Here is a 21,373-nt window from a genome sequence, read left to right as displayed (position 1 = left end):
GTTCTTGCTGTGAGCCGCCCTGAGGCTTTATTGCGATGGGGGCGGCATAGAAATGTTATAAATAAATAAATAAATAAATAAATTTCAAAACTCCTTTCAACCTTTGGGATGATTATTGTACTGTTAGTCTCTACTTTTCACAACAAACTTCAATCTGGATTCTCGTTGAAGATTCAAGAAACAGTAATTCAAGATTAAAGTAGATAAATATGGGCTGCAACATGTCTGTCTTTTAAAAGAAGAGTAGATGCTGCTGGTAAAAAGTATTCTCATTGTCATCTATTGATTGACCATATAAACACTTCCGAAGATGAAAACCTAAATGAACTACAAGGAAGGCATTAGCTGCTGAGTCTCAGAGGAAGAGGGCTGTTACTTGACAATAGGTAGCTAAGATGAATGTGGCAATTACGGCCCACAGACATGGCAACAAATGAAGGGCTGTAGCAAGAGTGTCAACAGCCATTTGTGACAGATGTTATGAGGATGGCAATGGACAGCCTGCCAGACAGGTAAAACAGGGAAGACACTGATAAATATACTGCGAGGGATAACCGTTCAAGGAAGGTCGGAGAAGAGAAAGAAAAATGAGCTTCCACAATGCAAATATGGTGTATGCTGAACACCATATAGAATTATAATGTACTAACAAGGTATAGAGATGTAGCACGCTCATCAGGACAGCGCCATCTTTACCCACATGACTTTTTTCTGAGAACCTGTTTCGTAGGACTATGTATGATCTTTCCACAGATTGCCTCAGTGTCTGCATATTTTATGTCATCTCTTCCTAGGAACACGGAGACGACAAACAATTGAAGTCTTTTCAAATGTTTCAAAAGGAAGATTACAAAATGCAAGTATTGGGTGATACATCCATATATGCCCGCCCACCCCCTGAGATCAGCGGGAGAGGCCCTTCTCCAGGAACCCTCCATGAAAGAAATTAGGAGGGTATGTACTCGGAGGAGGGCTTTCTCTGCGGTGGCGCCCAATCTATGGAATGCGCTCCCCAGAGAGGTCCGCCTGGTGCCGTCGTTATTTGTTTTTCAGCGCCAAGCGAAGACCTTTTTATTTAAGTGTCATTTTAATTGTTAACAGTATTTGATTATTTTATCTGGCCAGGGCGACTTCTTTTATATTGTTCTTTATTTTATATTGTTATTTTTATATTGTTACTATTGTATTTTTCTTCATGTTGTGAGCCGCCCCGAGGCTTTGGCAAATGGGGCGGCATATAAATGTTTTAATAAATAAATAAATAAACAAATAAATAAATAAATCCCTTGAAATCCAACTCCTGGAATGCCCAAGCCTCTTATTAAGTCCTTCTTAAAACAGTACAGTGCTGCAGGTACAGAGACCACAAGCTTTCCCAAGGAGAATATAGACAGACTGTGACACCAATTTCCTCTAGGGGAATAACTTGATGGGGTACAGTTAGTGTTTTCCTTTAGGAGAACAACTTGATTGGGGTGTGAGAGGGTGATCAGGAAGGAACTCCAGATGTCAGAAGAGCCATTTTGGAAATCCTTCCTCAGAACACCAAAGAACATACAATGGAATGATAGGAAAATGAAACTGAACACACATCATTCTAGTAAAAGCTGCTGCTGAACAGTATTAAACAAAATAGTTCCAGTAATTGTGATTTAAAATTTAACCCATAAACCTCTAACTGTGGGTACACAAAGCTGTAAGACTAGCAACACATCAGTTCTGGAGCAGTGACTCCATACGGACTCGATCCACCTGACATTTCCTCTAGCGTAAATATACATACTGGATGCACTGTTTCAACAGCTTAGTTGACCTTAGGGTAAGCAAATAAAAACATTCCACATTGTGCACTGATGCCTGTGTGGTATGTGCTGGTAAATGCTTCTGCAATGAATTGCGTGTTGACCAGCGCACAAGGGCCTGAAGGAGGCGCACTGGTGAAAACGACAGTAACACTTGCTCACAATATACGGAGAAAGATTGTTTCCCTGCAAGAATAAAGCTGTGTAGAGCAAGAGTCCAGAGACGTGCCTCTCTCTGCTGAGGTCCCTTTTCTACAGCCCTTAGTGGAGGGTTCACAAACAGCATGTTGGTACTTTATGAAGTCTCCCACCAGGGAAGCATTTGGAGCCCTTTCTTCTTCCTTTTAAATATTATTTTATATCACCTACACATTGATTTGATTTTGAACTGTGATCATTAGGGGGCTGCTTTATTGTTAAAATGCATTTTGCATTTCAATCCATGTTTGTTTTATAGATATCTTCAACATGGTGGGACCTTGGCCAAAAAAGGGAAAAAAAGCAATTAAAATATTTTGAGTTACAGGTCCATATGTTAGTTTTTTAAATTACATTATAGGAACAATACTAATCTTTTAATAATGTTTAGCAGCAGCCTGGACTGCAGTTGTTTATGTTCACTTTCAACTTCTCATTCCCCCATTTGGTATATGTGTTATTCAGGGTTCAGCCCTATCATAAACCTCCAAGCCCAGAAGTGGAGGGCATGAGGAATGGAAGATGGGACATTTGGCTCCCTATCATCACATCCTACAGTTCTGTGAGAGGGGCCTCCTTCCTATCTAACCACATGTAGGAGGATATGAAATCATTGTCAGAGTAAACCCCAAACTGGCCTCTCTAGTCCCATCCCTTCTCCACCCCTTTTAACCTCCCTCCCCAGTTGCTTTTCCAGACTGTGTTGGCTGCAAGGCAAGAGGGGGAGTGCTCCGATTCCCATCTCTGAGGTCAAAGCACTGTCTCTGAACTCTTATCAAGGAATCCAAGGTTCTCAATGGCTCTTCGGCATTATACAAGGACCATCAAATTGCATGCTCTGTTCCTTAAGGTCCAACAATAGGAACTATAAAACACAACCTCTTACTTACTTACTTACTTACTTAGAGTATTTGTATGCAGTCCCATCACATAGCCTCGGGATGGCTTACATAAAATAAAATAAAACATAATACACATAAAATCCAGATCCATCCTGGCTGCAGATTAAAACCTATACACTGATGTTAAAAGTTATTAAAATATTGCTTGAATAAAAAGATCTTGGCCTGGTGCTGAAAAACAAATAACGACGGCACCAGGCGGACCTCTCTGGGGAGCGCATTCCATAGGTGGGGCACCACTGCAGAGAAGGCCCTCCTCCTTATCAGATCTAAAGGCTGTACAGTTGTAGAATCTGAATCATCTTCCTTACAACACTCCAGAGGAATATCTGGGAAGTGATCCCATCCATACTAGAAAGCGTCTGAAAAGAACTGTCCCTCAACCCTAGTTTATTTAGTTATTTATTTTCCCCTAGCATGAGACTTTGAAAAACCTTTGCATGAATTAACGTATATTTTCCATTTATTTTTCTATCTTAACAAAAGATATATGTTTTCAGTAAATTTTCTTGATTTCTGAATACATTATGTAATTCTATACTGGTCCACTTGAGAAAACAGATGCATATTGGCTTGCAGAAGGAGTTTCAAACACCTTAACAACTTGCTCTCTTACTCCATTTCATTCTCAGCTAGTAAGCTCTACATTTATGGGCGAGGACACAGCTGACAGGAAAAGGGATTACAAAGATAATGTTTTGGCGGTGGGGGCAGAATTCTTGGTGGATCACCAATGTCTTCAAACCCTGGTAAAACATCAGCATGATAGGAACAATTAATTGGTTGTACTTGTAGTGGTTGGAATAGTGAGTGCGTTCATGCAGTCGTATTGTTTCATTTTTAAGCCGAGTTATTTCAAGCTGAGTCTGTCAAGGCTAACCTCCCTATCCACAAAAATCCACTTGTGCAGCAATTAACACGACTGGTAGCTGACTTAAAATTGAGTGCTATCAAGGTGAGAGCCATTTCTATCCCTGGTGCATAACAGAAGTTGGGACAATACAATTTTCTCATCTAGAATTACGGTTTCATTCTTGCCACATTTATGAGACACAAATTAAGTTCAAAGATCAAAAATAGTCCAAGTCAACATAAATGGATTCTCTTTGCCCTTTTGACTGCTAAAAGATAAATATTATCAAACAATTATACAAACAACCACCCTATTAATGCAAAGGTTCGAAGACTCAATGATGCTTTCAGGTCTTGAGGTGTAATGTATGAAAGGACAAACATTTGGCCTTCCTTTCTTCTAGCCTTTGCATAATTATGCCTAAGAACAGTAATAGGCATCTTCTTATAAAAAGTACAAGTAGGACACCTTGCTAAATATAAAATATGTATCTATTATATTGATAGAGGTGCATAGTGACTGGACAGAGTAGAAATATCCCAAATATTATAATAGATATATTCAAATTTTATGTAAGAAAATTGTGATACTTTTTATCTGATTTTTATAGGTTTTTTGCTTTGATTTATTGCAAGGTACTATAAAAATGAATGAAAAACTCCACCTCGGATGTTCTTTTATGCTACAAGTGTGTCATGTGTGAACTTCTTTTATTCTTGAAGTCCACAGTCTTCAATTTTTCAAAAAGTCTCCACTGACAGCCATTCAGTTCTAAGGAAGTGCAGAAGTCTGAACTAACTACAGTATTGGATATTGTCTCATATGCAGATCGACAAAGTGGCATCTCGGTTCAGGGCAAGGCTAGGAATGTGAGAGAAATCTGCTTTGGGCTAGGAATCCATCTGTTTGCCGGGCTCAGCTCCCCACTTTAATGCAACCACAAGTCCAACATTCCAAGGCCCAACATTCACGCATTGCTCCCCAGGACTCAAACTCAGTATGCTACACGCTCAGTGATCCACCTTTGTCTGGTTGCACATGACATGGGAGAAGCTTGATGATTGTGTAAGGGTCCTTCTGCAAACACTCTCAGACTCCCCTCAGCTGAGCTCATTTTGCAAGACAGGGCTAATCGTGAGCAGAAGTCCACTAACCTAGATTCCGTGAAGCTGCAACTCATCATTGGGTATGGACATAATTCTAAAACTATAACTACTTTAAGGCCTTTTAGAAAGCCTTTAAACCTGCATGTTACATTCACAGTTTTGTGTTTATTGAATCTTTTCCCACTCGACTGAGCAGTGTTTCAAACAAAGGACACCTGCAAGCAGAGAATGATCTCTACACAGTAAGATGAAGGGTCACTTTCATAATTATATAGATTGCTTCCACCACAAAGAATGTGGTGTCTTTGGAACAAACCTAATAGTTGGAACAAACCTAATAGAACAAACCTAATAGAACTGTTGCTTCCATAAGCAAGTGCTAGATTGGGGTGTTATACATCCAAAGCTCTAATTACACCCACCAACTGTAGGAAAATGTAGAACTGTGTCTTGGACAAGCAAAGAAATCTAACTAAGATATAGGATGTTTTGAAATTATACAGCCCTTGAACATAGGTGTAAAGAGTGATTATTAAGAGAAAAAGAAGAAAAGCGAATGACTTAAACTAGTCCCTGACCATTAATTTATTGGTAACAAAAGATAGGCTATTTCTGTACAACCTGACAGTGTGTTTCCAACCATTCCCTTGAACTTTAAGGGTCCCTCCGCTTTCCTCCCCTCTCCCATTTGCAGAAGACTGCTGATTTCTTAGTAGAGAACAAACATAAAAGATATTACTAAAATGGCTGCAACACTAATGAGCTACCAAACTGATAAAACTTTTGATAATAGGGAACATCTTGTTCTTAGACCTGGATCTTCCCCACTGAAAGCAGCAATAGAAAGAAATTCCAGTGGGGTTAGAAAGAAAGGCAACAAAGATTCATAGCTAGATTATTTTCAAATTGAAATAGTTTCCACTTTGTTTTCTTAGAGAAAGCCTGAAAGCAGTACCTTCAACAAGAGCACAGGGCCTGAAATAACTATTTGGATCTGTATTTCTGTTTTAGCTCCCCATTTTACCATCTTCCCCTCAGGAGAGACTTAGGAAAACAATCTACTTTTCCATGAATGGCTCAGCTGATCTTGAAGTTATGGGATTTAACACGTCAGATGTGTCAGGTCAAATGTCGCATAGACTATGAATATTGTGCTGAGTATCAGCAAGTAGGTTGGAGTATTCTCTCTCTCTCTCTCTCTCTCTCTCTATGTGTGTGTGTGTGTGTGTAGATTGTATCACACTAATTAATATATCCAGTTTCTATTTAGGTTTCTACACAATAGGGTTTTTTCACATCCATATCACATAAATCAAAAATTAGTGCCACAATCCCATGTAAGCTTAGGTAGAAAAAAGCCCTAAAGCCCAGCATGGCATAGCAGGGAATGCGATACCTACATCTGGCCTATCATGTTTAGGATTATCATTTTCTTTATATTTACCTTACTGGGGAATTGGCAAGTCATCATTGATGTTGACTCAAAAGGCGCCATAAAGGCCATCTGTCATGAGACCTGTTCAGGCTGAAACCTGCTTCAGCTTATCCTCAGGTTGGACCTGGGAATGCATGGCCAGTATTCAAACAATTCAGAATCCAGAAGACCATGCTGGGAATGCTCCACACTCATCAATTATCCATCTATTGCATTGGTCACCTATTAGATCAGAAACTTATCTCCTATTCAGCTTAAATCTCACCTAATGAATTCATGTTATAATCCATATGTAACGAGTTCCTGAAAGATCTTTCCTACCAAGAAATAAATTTAGTCTGTGCATTCAGTCCTTCACAAGAGTCCTATTTTTCTCTAAATGGAAGGTGATTTGTTAGCTTTATAATAGTTGCTATATCTCAAATTTATGGAGTTGTAATTTAATTGGGGAAATTGATTCTCTCTTCCAACATTGTCCTGCCAATAATAAATGTTCAGCTGCTAGAAGGCTAGAAGGAAAAGCCATGATCCCGTTCCTTCCATGAACAGAAACAGAACCAAGGATGAGATGTTCTGCATCTTCACCTACCGCTGGCCCACCTTGCTACACATATTTGTCCTAATAGCCTCCGAAGGGAAATACAGGTATTGAGTGGATAATGTAGACCTTTCTCACTAGGCCACGTCAGAATCATGCAATGCCTTGCTTTGGTGAGCATCATGTTCCCCACCAAGGATTTCATCTGTCAATGCCCACAGATGTTGGTTGGCTTCTTCTTGGAGCATGTGATGAGCAAAACTCCAGTTTATCAAGGATTATGATATTTTCCATCCTGTTTTCAGTCACATCTTCCCTGTCCTTCCTTCACAGCTGCTTTGGTAGCAAGTTGCCCACGTAATTCATCCTCATCTAAATTCTGCCAGTTTGGAGTTATGTGTAGGAGGTGACATCAAGGCATTATGGTTCTACTCAGAGTTGGTTACTTGCTTAAAAATGGGAAATCCACTTAGAATGAAGGACCTGGAGAAGTTTGATGAATGATCCTAGCTTATCAGTAAGCTCAAAGCAAACACTTTTGTAACTCTTTCACAAGGCTCTCTGGGGGAAAAGATATACTGAAATAAAAGTCACTCTTTTGATATCACTGACACTTTTTACCAGATTCCTCCTTTTTTGGCCCATGTCTATAATTGAAACATCTCCTTGAAAACAAGAAAATAGTGGGCGACCATTATCATGAAGGATCAGTTATATTATAGGTGGGTTTCTGAGAAGTGGACGTATGGAAGAAGAAGGAAATGGTTCCAGAACTGGACAGGAACACACTGGGGCTAGCAGCACCCAGATCCACAGAAAAGAGGCACCTCTTCTCAGAAATCTTCAAGCAAGGAGGACGAGAATCCTGCAAGTACTGGCAAACACTCATGGGCCACCATAGAAATGTGCCTTCCAGCTAAAATGTGAGCCTGGAGTGCATTCATTTGTGCTTCAATCAATTCACTTTTAATCATTTGCAAATGCTTTCGCTTTAGCAACAAGTAAATGGTTGCTGTCTATGCTTTAGAATCACTCTGTCTTCAGCACTGACAAAACAAGAATATGAAAAGTATTAAAATGAATCCATTAGTCTTAGATTTCCTCTCTCATGCTTTTCTTTATTCCTTCCCTTAAGGACTGCATATCTCTAGAATTAAAATGCATAGTTCAATGCCACCCTCAATATTTCAGTAATTACAAATTCCTTTGGAATAAAAACTTTGCTTAATTATGGTGCCAAACCAAAGCATTAAAGAAGGTGCCCAGGATATGGTTTAGTTGTTCACCATTATCTTCTCCATATATAACACATTTTCTTCCAAGCATAAATGACAGTTTCTCTTCTATATCCTCTAGGTGTATTTTGCTAGGTACTATAAATGCTACTGGAGGGAACCTAACAAAACAACTCTGTCTCACAGCCGGCATATCTATATATCTTGGATAAAGTCACAGAACTAGAATCACTGCTGAATTTGACCTAAAGAAAAAATGTGGAGGCCAAACAGCTGAAGAATGTTGAAAAAATCAAAGCAAGTTTTGATAAGATTGCTATCCTTTGAGAGTCTATATGTTCTGTGCTGAAATCTTATTAATCCATTATCAAAAAGGAAATATCATTTGTTTGCCATTGCTGGTATATTACCATGATGTGCTTTTTTAAATTCACATTTTTATGTATCTTTCTATTATATCCTTCCAATTATTGCAAACTGTATTGGGAAACTTTTGATAAAGAGGGTATTGTTCAGAATCAGGGAGGATCTAGTTTATGAATTTGTGTGGTGTGGTCCCTACATGAAAGCTTATGTTGGTATAAATATGTTCTCCTTTAAACTGGCACAAGGTTCCTCATGGTTGGTGTTGATGAAGCAGACAAACACAGTTGCCCTTTGGGAATATTTCTTTAGTTTTTCTTTTGTTAAACAACTGGAAACCATTGTGGATCTTTGCAAATCATGCAAAGACACACCAGAAGAAACCAGCATGCCTTCTGGCCATCCCTGCTTCCCAGAATCAATATTCCAATCTTCTTTTGTTGACCAGGTTCACCTGACTAACAGCTTCAGCAGAAGCAGTGATATAAAAGTGGTCCTTTCCTCTGTTACGGAAGAAGAATCAGCCTCACCAGAAACCTAGTCCAGACAGATATCACATTCAATATATCTAGTAGTGATGAAAGAAAGCAGGGAATCACATTCACAATTCTTAACCAAAATTAATGTGAATGAATCATGAAAGCTCTAACCTGCAAGCAAACCGAATGTACCACTGGAAGGACAGCAACACCCATGGTTCATATTGGCCTGTTGATAGTTCCTGCCCCAAATAAAGTCTCCTGGACTTAAAAGCCTACTTGCTGGCTATAGAGCCAAGTTAACATTTCTGGAATAAACGTATAATAACATAACAAGAACTCCACACGTGAGACCAAGGTCAGCCTTGACAAGAATCCTGTTCCAAATAGTGGCATGCCAAAGCTAAGTTCTTGCATACCAAGGGTTTTTCCCCCTTTCCATTTCTTTTTCAATGTCTTTGAATAAGCTGGAAGGCATTTCACCAAACTGGTGACATTTCGTCAATGCAATGGTAATTGTCTCTGGAATCACATTCAAAGTCACTATTTTCCTGCATTCTTCTCCAGCAGAAATTGGATAATTTAATTTCAGTGTTTCATTTTATGCTGGGAAGGTCAAAAATATTGTGGCTTAATGTGACCTTTTCAGTATTCCCTGTTTTATTGGCTCATGTAAGCTAACATGATAAATATTGTGATAACTTTGCCAACTAAAGGCACACAGAGGGAGTCTGCAGACTGGAAAGAAAAGATAAACTCAAACGTATTTACTGGAATAATGAACCGGCACAGCTCTTCAGAGTTCTCCAAGGCTCACTACAAAAATTACAATGAAGTTCCGTAACGGGAGTGTCTCCAGACAAGTTGCTATAGGACTTGAAACTGTAACAGCCCTAAAAAAGGCAATAGCAGTAGGATTCTTCAGTGTATGCAAAGGCATTTCTGAATCCATCTTGCTTTGGCTAATTACTAGAAGAAATCCCATTACCTGTGCATAACAGCAGACATCATAATGGGTGATTCTGAAGAGAGTGGTGGAATGACCCCAAGAAATGCATGCCAGGAAGGAGCATAGGCATGGATCGCAGCCTTGTACTATTTTCTTTTACATTTGAGTATTCTACCCAACAACTAAGACAAAATATCACATGCACACTTGACATACTAATGCAAACTATTCATACAAAGTTTCTTGGGACTGTATCACTTTCTCGTAACATGATTGTTTGATTGGTTAGTGAATATTCTTCCTTACAAGCTAGAAAGCTGGACTTTGATAAACATGTAATTAGATACGGTGCACACTAGTTAAGTGTGAAAAAGCATTTTCTTTGGTATCCTTGTGGCCTGAAATGGAGGCAGACCAAAGTTTCCCCTTGCAAAACTGTGTTTTATTTGTGTTTGGATTTTTCAGTTGTAAATCAGGTGAAATGGAGGAGTGAGTTTCACTGGAGCAATGAACTTGGTCTGTGGAGCTGTACTAAAACTCATAAATCCTGGAACCTAATATAGATATTACACCATGCTGAAGTTTCCTTCGCTGCTTCTAACCTTTCTGCAGTCCTGCAGGATGATGTCTGCAGACCTTGAACAGGCCTTAAACAGATGAAGGGGAAAGTGGAAGAGACGCTTAGATCAAGGTAAATGCAGCAAGGTTTCCCTTGTTCAGAGCAGACTGCTTTCTAGCTTTTTAAAGGCATTCACATTTAAAAATGCCCCTGATCACACCTTTAAAACATCTCTACTGAAATCTGAAGACACTTTTCAGAACTCATGAGAAATGATCCAAAACCTTGAAAGTCATTTTGACTTAGTCCTAACGTATACCTAACATACACAAGTCTTCCAATGAATATGATAACATTTAGTGTGTCAAAGGTCTCTGTAGTTTTTTCATTAGTATTTGATCCATACTGGCTCACACTAATTAAATGAATGCATAACACAGGCACACCTGCATTTAGTGTAAGTATTCTATCATTTAACTGTTATGACAGCCTTCAAAGAGGCTTGAGGAGTATAAAGATGATGTTTGCTTCCCAAACAGGAAGGGTGTTTATCTTTGCTTGTTTTTGGGTTTGGGATTTTTTAAGGAAATAATTTATAGGCACATTTCTCTGCTCATAGGGCTGTATTCCTCCTCACTTTGTCTTCTCACATTAGAACTGGACCTTCAAGAGCAGAGCTTTCTGTCCGTCTGTTCTCCTACTTTAGAACTGAATAAAAAATATTCATTCAGATGACACAAGATAGATGTGTGCATTTAGGGGAAAACCAAATTCATTCTCTCCCTGGTGAGCACACCAAGAAATAGCCCATCCTGAATCCCATGTCCTGAACTCACTGGTGTGTGATAGAATTAGACTCTTAAATTCTCACTTTCACTAACAGAAAGGAATGGCCACTTCCATTCAAGTCCAAAGTCAAGCTGTTTATCAAGGAAGCATTCAGGGCTGTGTTTTTGACTAGCTGATGAAGATGGTTGCATGAGGATGACAAATGACATTCAAAAGACAGATAATAACCCCGACAAAAAATACCTACACCATATAACATTTTGAGAAAACCTAGCTACTCAAAATCCCAACCCACCAAGTCAGAATGATATACAACACCCCATGCCAGGGAGACAGATTCATACTTCATCTTGTCAGTGTCCCTAAAATGTCTGTAGGTTAAGGGCAATATATAGCTGCTTTTCTGTCTACATAGCTGTTCTGTTGCAAAAAGAAATTCAACACACATGCACAAAGGACTCTGGAGCATCCAGAAGAGAATGGATGCCGTCTTTGTGGCCCAAGACTGTGCCCTGGTTGAAAAGAAGCTGCTCATTTAAGTAATTCATCCCATTATTGTATAAACTTTTACAGTGGCCTACAGAAAATGAACGAGAAATCATTTTAATGCAATTGAATAGAAGGAAGAGGAGTGAATTTTAGCAAAGAAGTAAGGGAAGACCATGGCAGCATGCTGGTAGAGCAGTTGCATTGCATGAAAAAGTCCTAGGTTCCTTCTCTGGCATCTGCAGGTCATGATGGAAGAATCACCTGTCTGAAAAACTGGAGAGCTGCTAGACCATTCTGACTTGGACCAAGTAATGCAGTTTCCTATTAGAACTAGCATAGAACGTTCCAAAGTGTGTGTGCATTTATATCTCTCTGTGTGCAGTATACTTATATTCTACTGTTTTCCTGCAAGAAACCTAAGCTGGCTTACTTAAGCCTCTTCTCCATTTTGATCGCACAACAAATCTGTGGGGAAGGTTAGAGATTGGGAATCAGGGATGGGATGGGATGGTCCAAAGTCATACAATGAGTTTTATGGTCAAGCTATTTCACCTTCGATAGCTCAGCTGGTATCAGGGCCAGCAAGGAAATGGAGGCAAAAGGCATGATTTTTAACGAATTTCTTCACCATGTTTCATCCTGCTTTTTGGATAGCAATTTTCTCTCAAAGTGGTTTGGAAAAGGGGGAGGTGAAAGAGGAGGGGGAGGGGGAGGGGGAGGAGGAGGAGAGAAACCACTGCCTCCTGGCCATTGGTCTTATAAACTAAAGGGGACAAGATACATGAATTAGAGGAAGATGGGGAGCAACTAAGGAAGGAGCTCATTTCTTCAAAGCCAGAACAAGTTGGTAAGCCATAAGCAAGTGTCTAAACATGGGTTGGGCCAGGCTGAGCTACTCCTGCAGGTGTGCTTGCTTGAAGAACCATCAATGGCTTTCGTTCCTTCAGCCAACAGGTGGAGGCAGATTATTCTCTTCCCTTGCTCTTGCATTGGAGTTGAAGAGTCTTCCACAAAGATCAAAATAAGCTCACTGCAACTACTTGTTACCTGGCTGATGGCTGATGGCCTTCTTCTTGCCTTGGTGTTATTTCTGAGCAATGGTGTGCAGTTTCTCAGTGGTCTTAAACATCCTGCTGATTGCTGTGACTAAATTGTGCTTCCTTCCTGCTCTTAGGAATGTTGCAACTCTTCTCTAACCTTTTTTTAGCTTCCTTCAAAATCCTTTGGAAGTTTTGCCCAAGCAAGGACACCCTTGTATTTATATCAGGTTATTTCATTTACTTCATTGTTTACTTTTATATTCTGTCATAACTCAGGCTAGAACTCATGGTGCTTCCCTTCCCCATTTTATTCTCACCCTATGACAATAAGCCCTATGGGAACTTAGGATGGGGGCACCCAGTTTGCTTCAGGGCTGACTGGGAATCCAGGTATCCCCAACTGATTCCAACATGCTACCCTCACATCCTGCTGACAATTTAAATTTTCCTTGGATGGCTACCCTAGATATTACTTAACAACTCAGGAAATTTTCTGCTGTACAAAATTGAAATACAATTATTTATCTACTCTGTCCAGTGCAGGGCATCAAGAGAATGTGTTTTATATTTCATATCCTACAAACTCTGCTGTTGCTGCACTGTGGCAGATGGGTATTTTTATAAATCTGTGTGAGATACCTCTGGGCAGACTCTAGTATAAGCCAAAATAATTGTTTTGGTCCTGCTGAGATGGGACAGGGGGTCTACTGCCATGAAAAACAGTGCAGGGTGAAGCAAATTTCAAAGACGTGGTCAAAGAATGAACGGATTTGGGTAAGAAATATAAGAAAAGCTGAAGAAATTTAATTCCTACAATACACCAAGAATTTTTGCCTCAAGCAATCAAAGCTCTCAAAGCTAATTGGTCATTCAAACATGGCAGTTCCATTCATATGGTTAAATCTGCATAGACACTTAAAAGCTTTCTTGGGTTGGTGCCAAAACACCATGCAATCTCACGTTCTTAATAGGACAGCTATCAGCAAGTTTCCCCACCTCCCCTTCAGTGATAAATTCACCAGGGATAAAATCATAGGACAGCTAGTGTAGCTAGATGCAGAAAAGGTCATTCAAGTGGAATTTAATTTCTTTGCGAAAGCCTCGAGTTGCCTTGTTTTTTAAAAATGTTTCTCTTGAGCTTCTCTTGTCCATGGTCTGTTTGTTTTTGTGTGAGGCTATTCGGTGCATTGCTGTGCACACACAAAGAAGCTGTGTTGTTCAGTATTATCAAGTTCTGTGCCAAACATCCATAATTAACAGAGGGAGTCTTGGTCCACACATCACCCCTGCCGTTAACTAGGACACGATCGGCATTTCATCTTGAGACTTATTGTCTCTCGCTTTAAGGGAAAATTGTACAAGGACTTGCACAACCCAGCTGAGAATCTGAATGCATAACAAAGCCCAGTTCTCCAAGCAGCTGATTCAGTGGCAAAGGGGTGGAGATCCCCTGCCCAGGCCACAATCTGGCAGGCTTTCACTCCTCACCTTTCATTGTCCATAATGGTGTAACGTGTTCAAAATAGCACTGGGCCAAAAATATTCTCCTCTAACTTTGCCAGAAAGAAAAAAAAAAAGAAATTGCACCACCACAAAAATGGGAAGGATTGGTTGTTGAAATATTCCCTCTGAAATCTTTCGTCTATATATAGAGAGAGGGTGAGATCTTTTGGATTCAGGCAAGGGAAGCACAGCTCTTGACCCCATGATGCATCATCAGCAGAGGAGAGCAGGCAAATTAAGTGGTTGGCATGCAGAGAGCAGGCATTCCCACTTTCAGAAGGCCCCTCTTGAAGGGATGGGGGCCAGAAATGCTCCTAAGGAACAATAAACCACTCTGTGAGTGCTCAGGGTTCGTTCTGAATGTTTCTGTGCTTTAGTCATAGAATCATAAATCACAGAGTAGGAAGGGGCCATGAAGGCCATCGAGTCCAGCCCCCTGCTGCTCCAGGACACCATGTTACACCCTCCCACTCAGATGATCAATAAAGAACACTTTGCAAGGAAAGGTCTGTGACTCTGAATGCATGAAGGAGGAAATGCAGATCTTGACCTGCTCCAAGCAAGGGGTACATGTTAGGAGGAGTAAGAAAACAATCATGCACAGCTGCACTGTCCATGATTAAGGGAATATGGTCCTGAGACAACACAAAATGCTTTAGGGGACAGTTGTTCCCATCAACACTGAGCCATCCGACCTTCTTGTAGCCTCTGAGACCACCCAACAAGGGCTGTAGCTGCCATTGTCAGCTGCTTTTGGAAATGAGACTCCAGTGTGGCCAGCAAAAAGCAATTAGCCATGGGTCCTGGTGTTGCTTCAGGACCCTGAGCTTGGCCTCAGCAGCAGGGGAACCTAGTGGCTTCCTCACAGCTCTTGGTTTACGCTGTGTAAGAGCTACTTTTGGTGCTTTGGTGTTGGTGGACCTGATTTAGCAATGTTGTTGAGCCATAGTCATAGCTCATATAAAACTCAGAAGAAAAGCTGCAATAGATGAAGAGCATCTTCATGTAGCTAGATGCAGAAACATGAGTGGAAATTTATTTTGTTGAAGTATCAATTCCCCCCTCCTTTTTTTAATGCTCCTTTTAAGCTTTGCTTACCCATGATCTGTCTGTTTTTGTCTGACTCAAAACTCATGTGGGTATTCCCCCGGACATCACTTTGAAACAATTCTAGGAAAAGTGGGTGGCAGGAAGCAGGCGAAGGGGTCCCACAAAACACCTGACAGCATGGGAAACCTTGCTTAGCATTTCAAAACAGAGCAAGACCAGCCCCAATGACTTTGTGGGGACTTCGGTTTGGCCCAGATCTCTTCATAAATGGCTGGGAAAGGGGTAACATAAAAAGTGTTCAGAAGATTAAAAGATAGCTCTGTAACCTAAACCTCTTGTCCTGGATGTATTTTAGCATCCATGTTTTAGTGTTGCAACCAAACCAGGGAGAGTGAGGCCAGCTCAATCACGTTTTTCTTACATAAATGATCTGGAGAGTAGACTACAAAGGCAGGTAACCCCTACCCCATCCATGGCCATGTTTTGCTTGTCTTTGCTCTGCTTAACAGGGCTCACAGAGCATTTTTGTGCTGGAATCTACTCCTACATCCAGCTTCAACCTCATACCAGTATACTCTCTTTGCCCCTGAATAAACTCTGGGCCCCACCAAAGCAATGCAGCATATATCCAAGAATTAGCAATCCTCATTACATGTCTCCAGGTCAAGTATAACCCATTAGCCATATTCAATTGCCCACCAGTAGCTTCAACAGCTTCCTGTTAGGTCCACATGTCTGAGATGGCTGAAAAACAGGAGTGGGTGGTCAAGAATACAGCAAGAAAAAGTGAGACACTCATCAGATAATAGACCATGCAAGTAGCATTAAAAATTAGACACCAAAGTAAGCACTGTGATGAAAACCCCTAAGCATGAAAATAGCAAAAGCACCACCCCTGAACATCGACCTTCATTTGGTATAACAAGTTACTGTGCAGGGATAACTGTGGTGTGTCTTAGTGGCAAACATTGAGACAGTCTCTGTTAATGCTTTGTGCACAAAGTGAATAATTGGTGTTGTTAGTGTATTACTGAAATAATAAACATGTTTTTAATTCACTGCTCATGTTTGCATTAGGTGGTACCCCAACAGCTACGCTTCCTTGCCATGAGTAGTCCAGGTCGGAGGGAGAGGGCCCATCTCTCCCTCAGCGTACTGCTCAGGTGGCAGTCCAGTGGGAGGGCAAGGTGGTAGCAGAGCCTCATGGTCCAGCAATGGATAAGCAGTGCTGTGCCCTCGGCAAAGGAATGGCATCCTGAACAGCACAGGTTCCAGCTTCCAGACCAGGCTCATGGGTTGTTGCAGGTGCGGTGCTTTGCAGTCCTGAAATGACTAGCACCTGGACCAGTCTGGCCAAGCTATGCTTGTCCAGCAGGAGCTGTCATTGGCATATCAGCTGAAGCTAGGAAGAGGCACTCTTCTAGGTACCAGGCACTCAAACCCCACTGGGTCTGATCTCCTTGGGCAGCAGGAATAACCCCTTCACAGAGGGTCGCACCCTCCGCTAGTTCTTATTAGCTTGGAGGGAAAGGGTCAAGTGGGCACACTGTCAGCCATCTTGCTGCAATCAGTCCCACAAAATTGGGCAGTCAGATCTCTTGGCCACAGTTGGACTAACAAAAGTGTCAGATTATCTGCAGGGGCAAGTGACTGTACCCTCCAAGCACGATGCAGAAAGGTCACTGTGGGCCCTTAAAGGGACCAGGTAAGAAGCCCCAAATCTCCCAAGGAGCTCTGCTGGACTGCTATCTAGGATGCAACAGAGGTGGCAGAGTAACCTGCAGCACCCCGCAACAGCTGCCCGCGTGAGCTCCGGGTGAATTTGATGAACTCACTTTGAGCCTTATGCCCCTTCTTCTCTAGCTGACATTCTCTCTCGCTCCTGATGAGAGGGGGTAAAGATGGGATATAAATGCAATAGAAGAGGAAGAGGATGAGGATGAGGGGATGAGGTAGTGGATACCTGGGAGCTAGGGGAGGCAGGTAGAAGGAGAACAGTACTAAACACTGAATCAAAAGTGCAACAAGCAGCTCCCTCCCTCCCTCCCTCCCTCCCTCCCTCCCTCCCCCTCTCTCTCTCTCTCTCTCTTTCTTTCTTTCTTTCTTTCTTTCTTTCTTTCTTTCTTTCTTATATTCCATCTTTCTACCTTTTCAAGGAACTCAAGGTGGCTTGCTTAATGCCCCTCCCCTTCCTCTCAATCTTATCCTCACAACAACAACCCTGCGAGGTAGTTTGGGCTGAGAGTTTGTGATTGGCCCAAAGGCAATGGCTGAGAGGGGACTAGAATGAGGATCTTCTGAGTCCCAGACCAGTACTCTTAGAATTTATAATTATTCATAATTTGTAATCTGTAATACCTCTAATCCATAATTCATTAATCATATTTCCTAGGATGCTGTGTTTTATTCTATTTTGTCATATTGTTAAATTGTCCCAAGACTATGGTAAGGGGCAGTCTAAGCAATTTAAATGAATAAATATTGATACCCTGCAATAGCCAAGGCTCTCTGGATGCGTCATAATTTTTTTAAGCACTTACACAAACACAAATAACAAACACACAGCCTCTCACACACTTGGTATAGTAGCAGTAGCACTTTAAATGTTTCCTAAGGCTAAATTGCTGAAGTATTGGATTTTAAGAGCATTTGCAATGTTTTCTCTCTTAACTCAAGCAAGCAAATAAGCAAAGACATTTGTAACTTTGACATGTGTATCCACTAAAAGTTAATTTAACTGGTGCAGAAAAAGTCCCCAGCCAAAATCACCTGTTCCTGGGGCTTAATCTGATCTAAAACATGCAGGGGCTTCCATTAACTGCCGTCCCTGTACTTCTGCAAAAAGAGTCTCTGGATCCCAAATTCAAGTGCAAACTTTTGCTTGCACATTGATGTTCATGCAGGTGTGCAAGTGACCCACAGGACGGCACCTTTCACTTTAGAAAGAAATATATGGGGGGATTTATATGAAGGATGTTCAAATAATCATGATAAAAAACTATCCTATGGTTTCAAACAATCAGCAATGCTTGATTTGTTTTTTTTGTCTGGATTCAGCATTCTAACTGGGCTTTTAGCTCTTTAACATAGAAACAGAGTGAGTCTGACCTCCGGCTCCAGCTGGCTCCGCTAATGACATGCCTACCATATGCATGTCCAGTCTGTCCATGAACACCCTCACCAATGGGGCTTCAACCACCTCTGTGGAAGCCCATTCCACACCCTTGGGTCATAAACATCAGGAAGTGCTTCCTGACATCCAAACTGAATCTTAGTTCCTTGAGCTTGGCTCTGTCGGTGTGCATCCTGCCTTCCTCTGCAGGGGAGAACACGTCTCTAACTTTCGGTGTGCTTTTACCCCTATCATCAGATGTCTTTTCTAGGAGAACTCACTGAATAAATGAATGAATACATAACTAATTTGTGAAGATGAGACATGGTTTGCTTACTGCAGGTACATCTTCTATGACCCACAAAGCTGAACATTTTTCTGTAGCCATACATTGTAGCCTACCAAGTGTTTGACACAAAACCACAATTTTTCAGTTTGACACAGGCAGCTAAATCTGGATATTTATTCACACCTGATGCTCTGGTAGGCATAGTTGGTGAAGCTTTGTACTGTTTGTCTTGGTGGACTCAGGTGCCCAAAGCAGAGCGGTTTCAAAGTGGGAAGAGAAAAGGAATAATGGAAGTTAGGAATGGAAACAAAAATAGAACTGTAAAAACTTTACTGAGAATCATCGAATAGTAGAGTTGGAAGGGGCCATGAAGGCCATCGAGTCCAACCCGCTGCTGTTGCAGGACACCATGTGACACCATCCCACCCAGGTGGCTGCCCAGTTTCTTTTGAATGTCTCTAGTGTGGGAGAGCCCACCAACTCTCTAGGCAGCTGGTTCCACTGTTGTACTTACTGTATACAGGTCCTTGGTGAGGCTCCACATGAAATATTGTGTTCGGTTCTGGTCACCTTACCAGGAAAAGGACATTGTTGAGCTGGAAAAGGTGTGGAGACGGGCAACAAAATGATCAGGGGGGATGGCAGCTTCCTTATGAGAAGTGGCTGTAATAATTGGAACAGTTCATCTCTGCTAGTTGAATTACTGGAAATGCCCCACTTTTCTGTGGGAGTCTTTCTCTTAGGCTTGGTGCTTCTGATTTACTAGGCCTTTAAGGCATTCAAAGAAAAGTGAACATCCTTGCAAACTGGCAATAGGAAAAAAATGCAGGATATTTTCAGGTGCAAGTAGTTGTTTTGGCTAAAGTTCAGAAAGGCAGAACATATGGCATGGCGCATCTCTCTCTCCACCCTCCCCGATCTTTCTTTAAATCATGGCCTGAGAAATAAAGATGGTGCAAAAGATACTGCATTTTTCAGGACTCTCCACAACATCAGCATGGAAATGTTTGCATTGTCTGAAATAGAGTGCGGCTACTTAAAATCAAACCATCATGTGCAAACTGTAGGATCGCTCAGCTTGGAATGAACAGGAAACATGGTCTCACAGTGACCCCTACAGGCAAGTTTAAAAAGGAATATTTGAAACAGCAAAAACTGGTTTGAGTTTTTCATAAAGTTTATTATTTGACTCTAAATGTTTCATGCTATCCTTAAGATGTTGTGGCTGTTTAGAATCCTATAATCCACATTGGCAGCTTGCTTTCTTTTAAGATTCAGTTTGGTGCCATAGGTAAGTGGCACCTGGAATAAATGTAGCCAGCTTTATGGTCTAGACATTCTTTACGTATACTGATCAGAGAGCCTCATGAAATAATAATTTGGATGGATTGATAATACATGTTCAGTGATGTAATATTGTAATGCAAACATCAAAAGTGCAAGGAAATAGGATGTTTCATATAAGAATATTGCTCAATGCATTGATCAAAATTGTGCATGTTTCATCATAAATGGGAGTGGGGACATGAGAGATTAGAATGCTAGAGAAGTCAAATATGACAAATTTGTCAACATGGACCCAAAACTTTCCAAAATTTGGGTTTGAACCCTTGTATATTCCGACATGTTTGTGGTGTTGAATAAGACTTGACACCTCTTTTTTAATGGATTATTCATCTTTTACAGCAAGAAGGCAGACTATTTTCATTTACATATGTAGAGTGCAAAGATCTTGCACTAAAAAGAGATAAAAACAGAATTCAGGAGAAAGTGAAACAGACAGATTTGCCTACACTTCAATTTCAGATGCTTCTGACATAGATGAAAAATGGCATTCCCTTTTTCAATTGAGCAAAAACAGAAAAATGGAAAGATTTCACCACAGTTTGACTGGGGAAATTTGGTTCAGTCGCTAGCTGATTTTCTGTTTGTCTTCTGAAATCTGGAATGACATCAGGATTGGAAAGTGTCACAGTATCAGTCAAAAGAACAATTAGTCTCTATTGATTCTCTGCTAAGTGGGTTTTACTCAAATCCCAAAATAAGGGTTAGTGTGTTCCTTCTAAAGATTTTCATGTACCAGTTAGCTAGAAGCCAAAATGTTTTCTCTGCAATGAAATGTGCAGATGCTCTCAAACCCAAGACAATATGCAGGCAGTAATATAACTAGAATAGTTAAATCAACTCTATTGATTTTATATGTAATATCCTCCCTTGTATTCAAAATCTGCTTGGATTTTCTCTTCTCCCCTTTGTTTCCTTTCCAGCTGCATAAACTTCTTTTTATATTAGGAGATTCAACTATTCCACTTTTAAGAAAGGATTCTCACAAAATGAATCATCATGAAGAAGGCAGTGATGATGCCTCTTATAGATTAGAGATTTTCAAAGGGGTTTTGATAAGTTGTGTTTCAGGAAAGTGAATCCAAAGCCTCATCCCCCCTCCCTCCCCCAGGCTGAGCTGAAGGGAAGTGTCCTTGCAACAGGGATTAAAATTTTACCAAGCAGCTGGAAAAAGTGAGGTATTTTAGGCAGGTGGTAACTTCCCAATATTTTTTTTTTGTCCTGGGGAAGCCCTGTGAAGAATGGAATCAAGAGGTGGAAAATGCACCCAATCTCCTAACAGACACCTTTGAGAAAGCAGAAATATCTGCAAGAACATTTAAAAGGCTTTAGCCATCC

Source organism: Varanus komodoensis, unplaced genomic scaffold (assembly GCF_004798865.1).
Source record: "Varanus komodoensis strain SLA01 unplaced genomic scaffold, ASM479886v1 scaffold31, whole genome shotgun sequence".
NCBI lineage: Eukaryota > Metazoa > Chordata > Lepidosauria > Squamata > Varanidae > Varanus > Varanus komodoensis.
The sequence above is the reverse complement of the archived record's forward strand: the minus strand, read 5'-3'. Positions refer to the sequence as shown.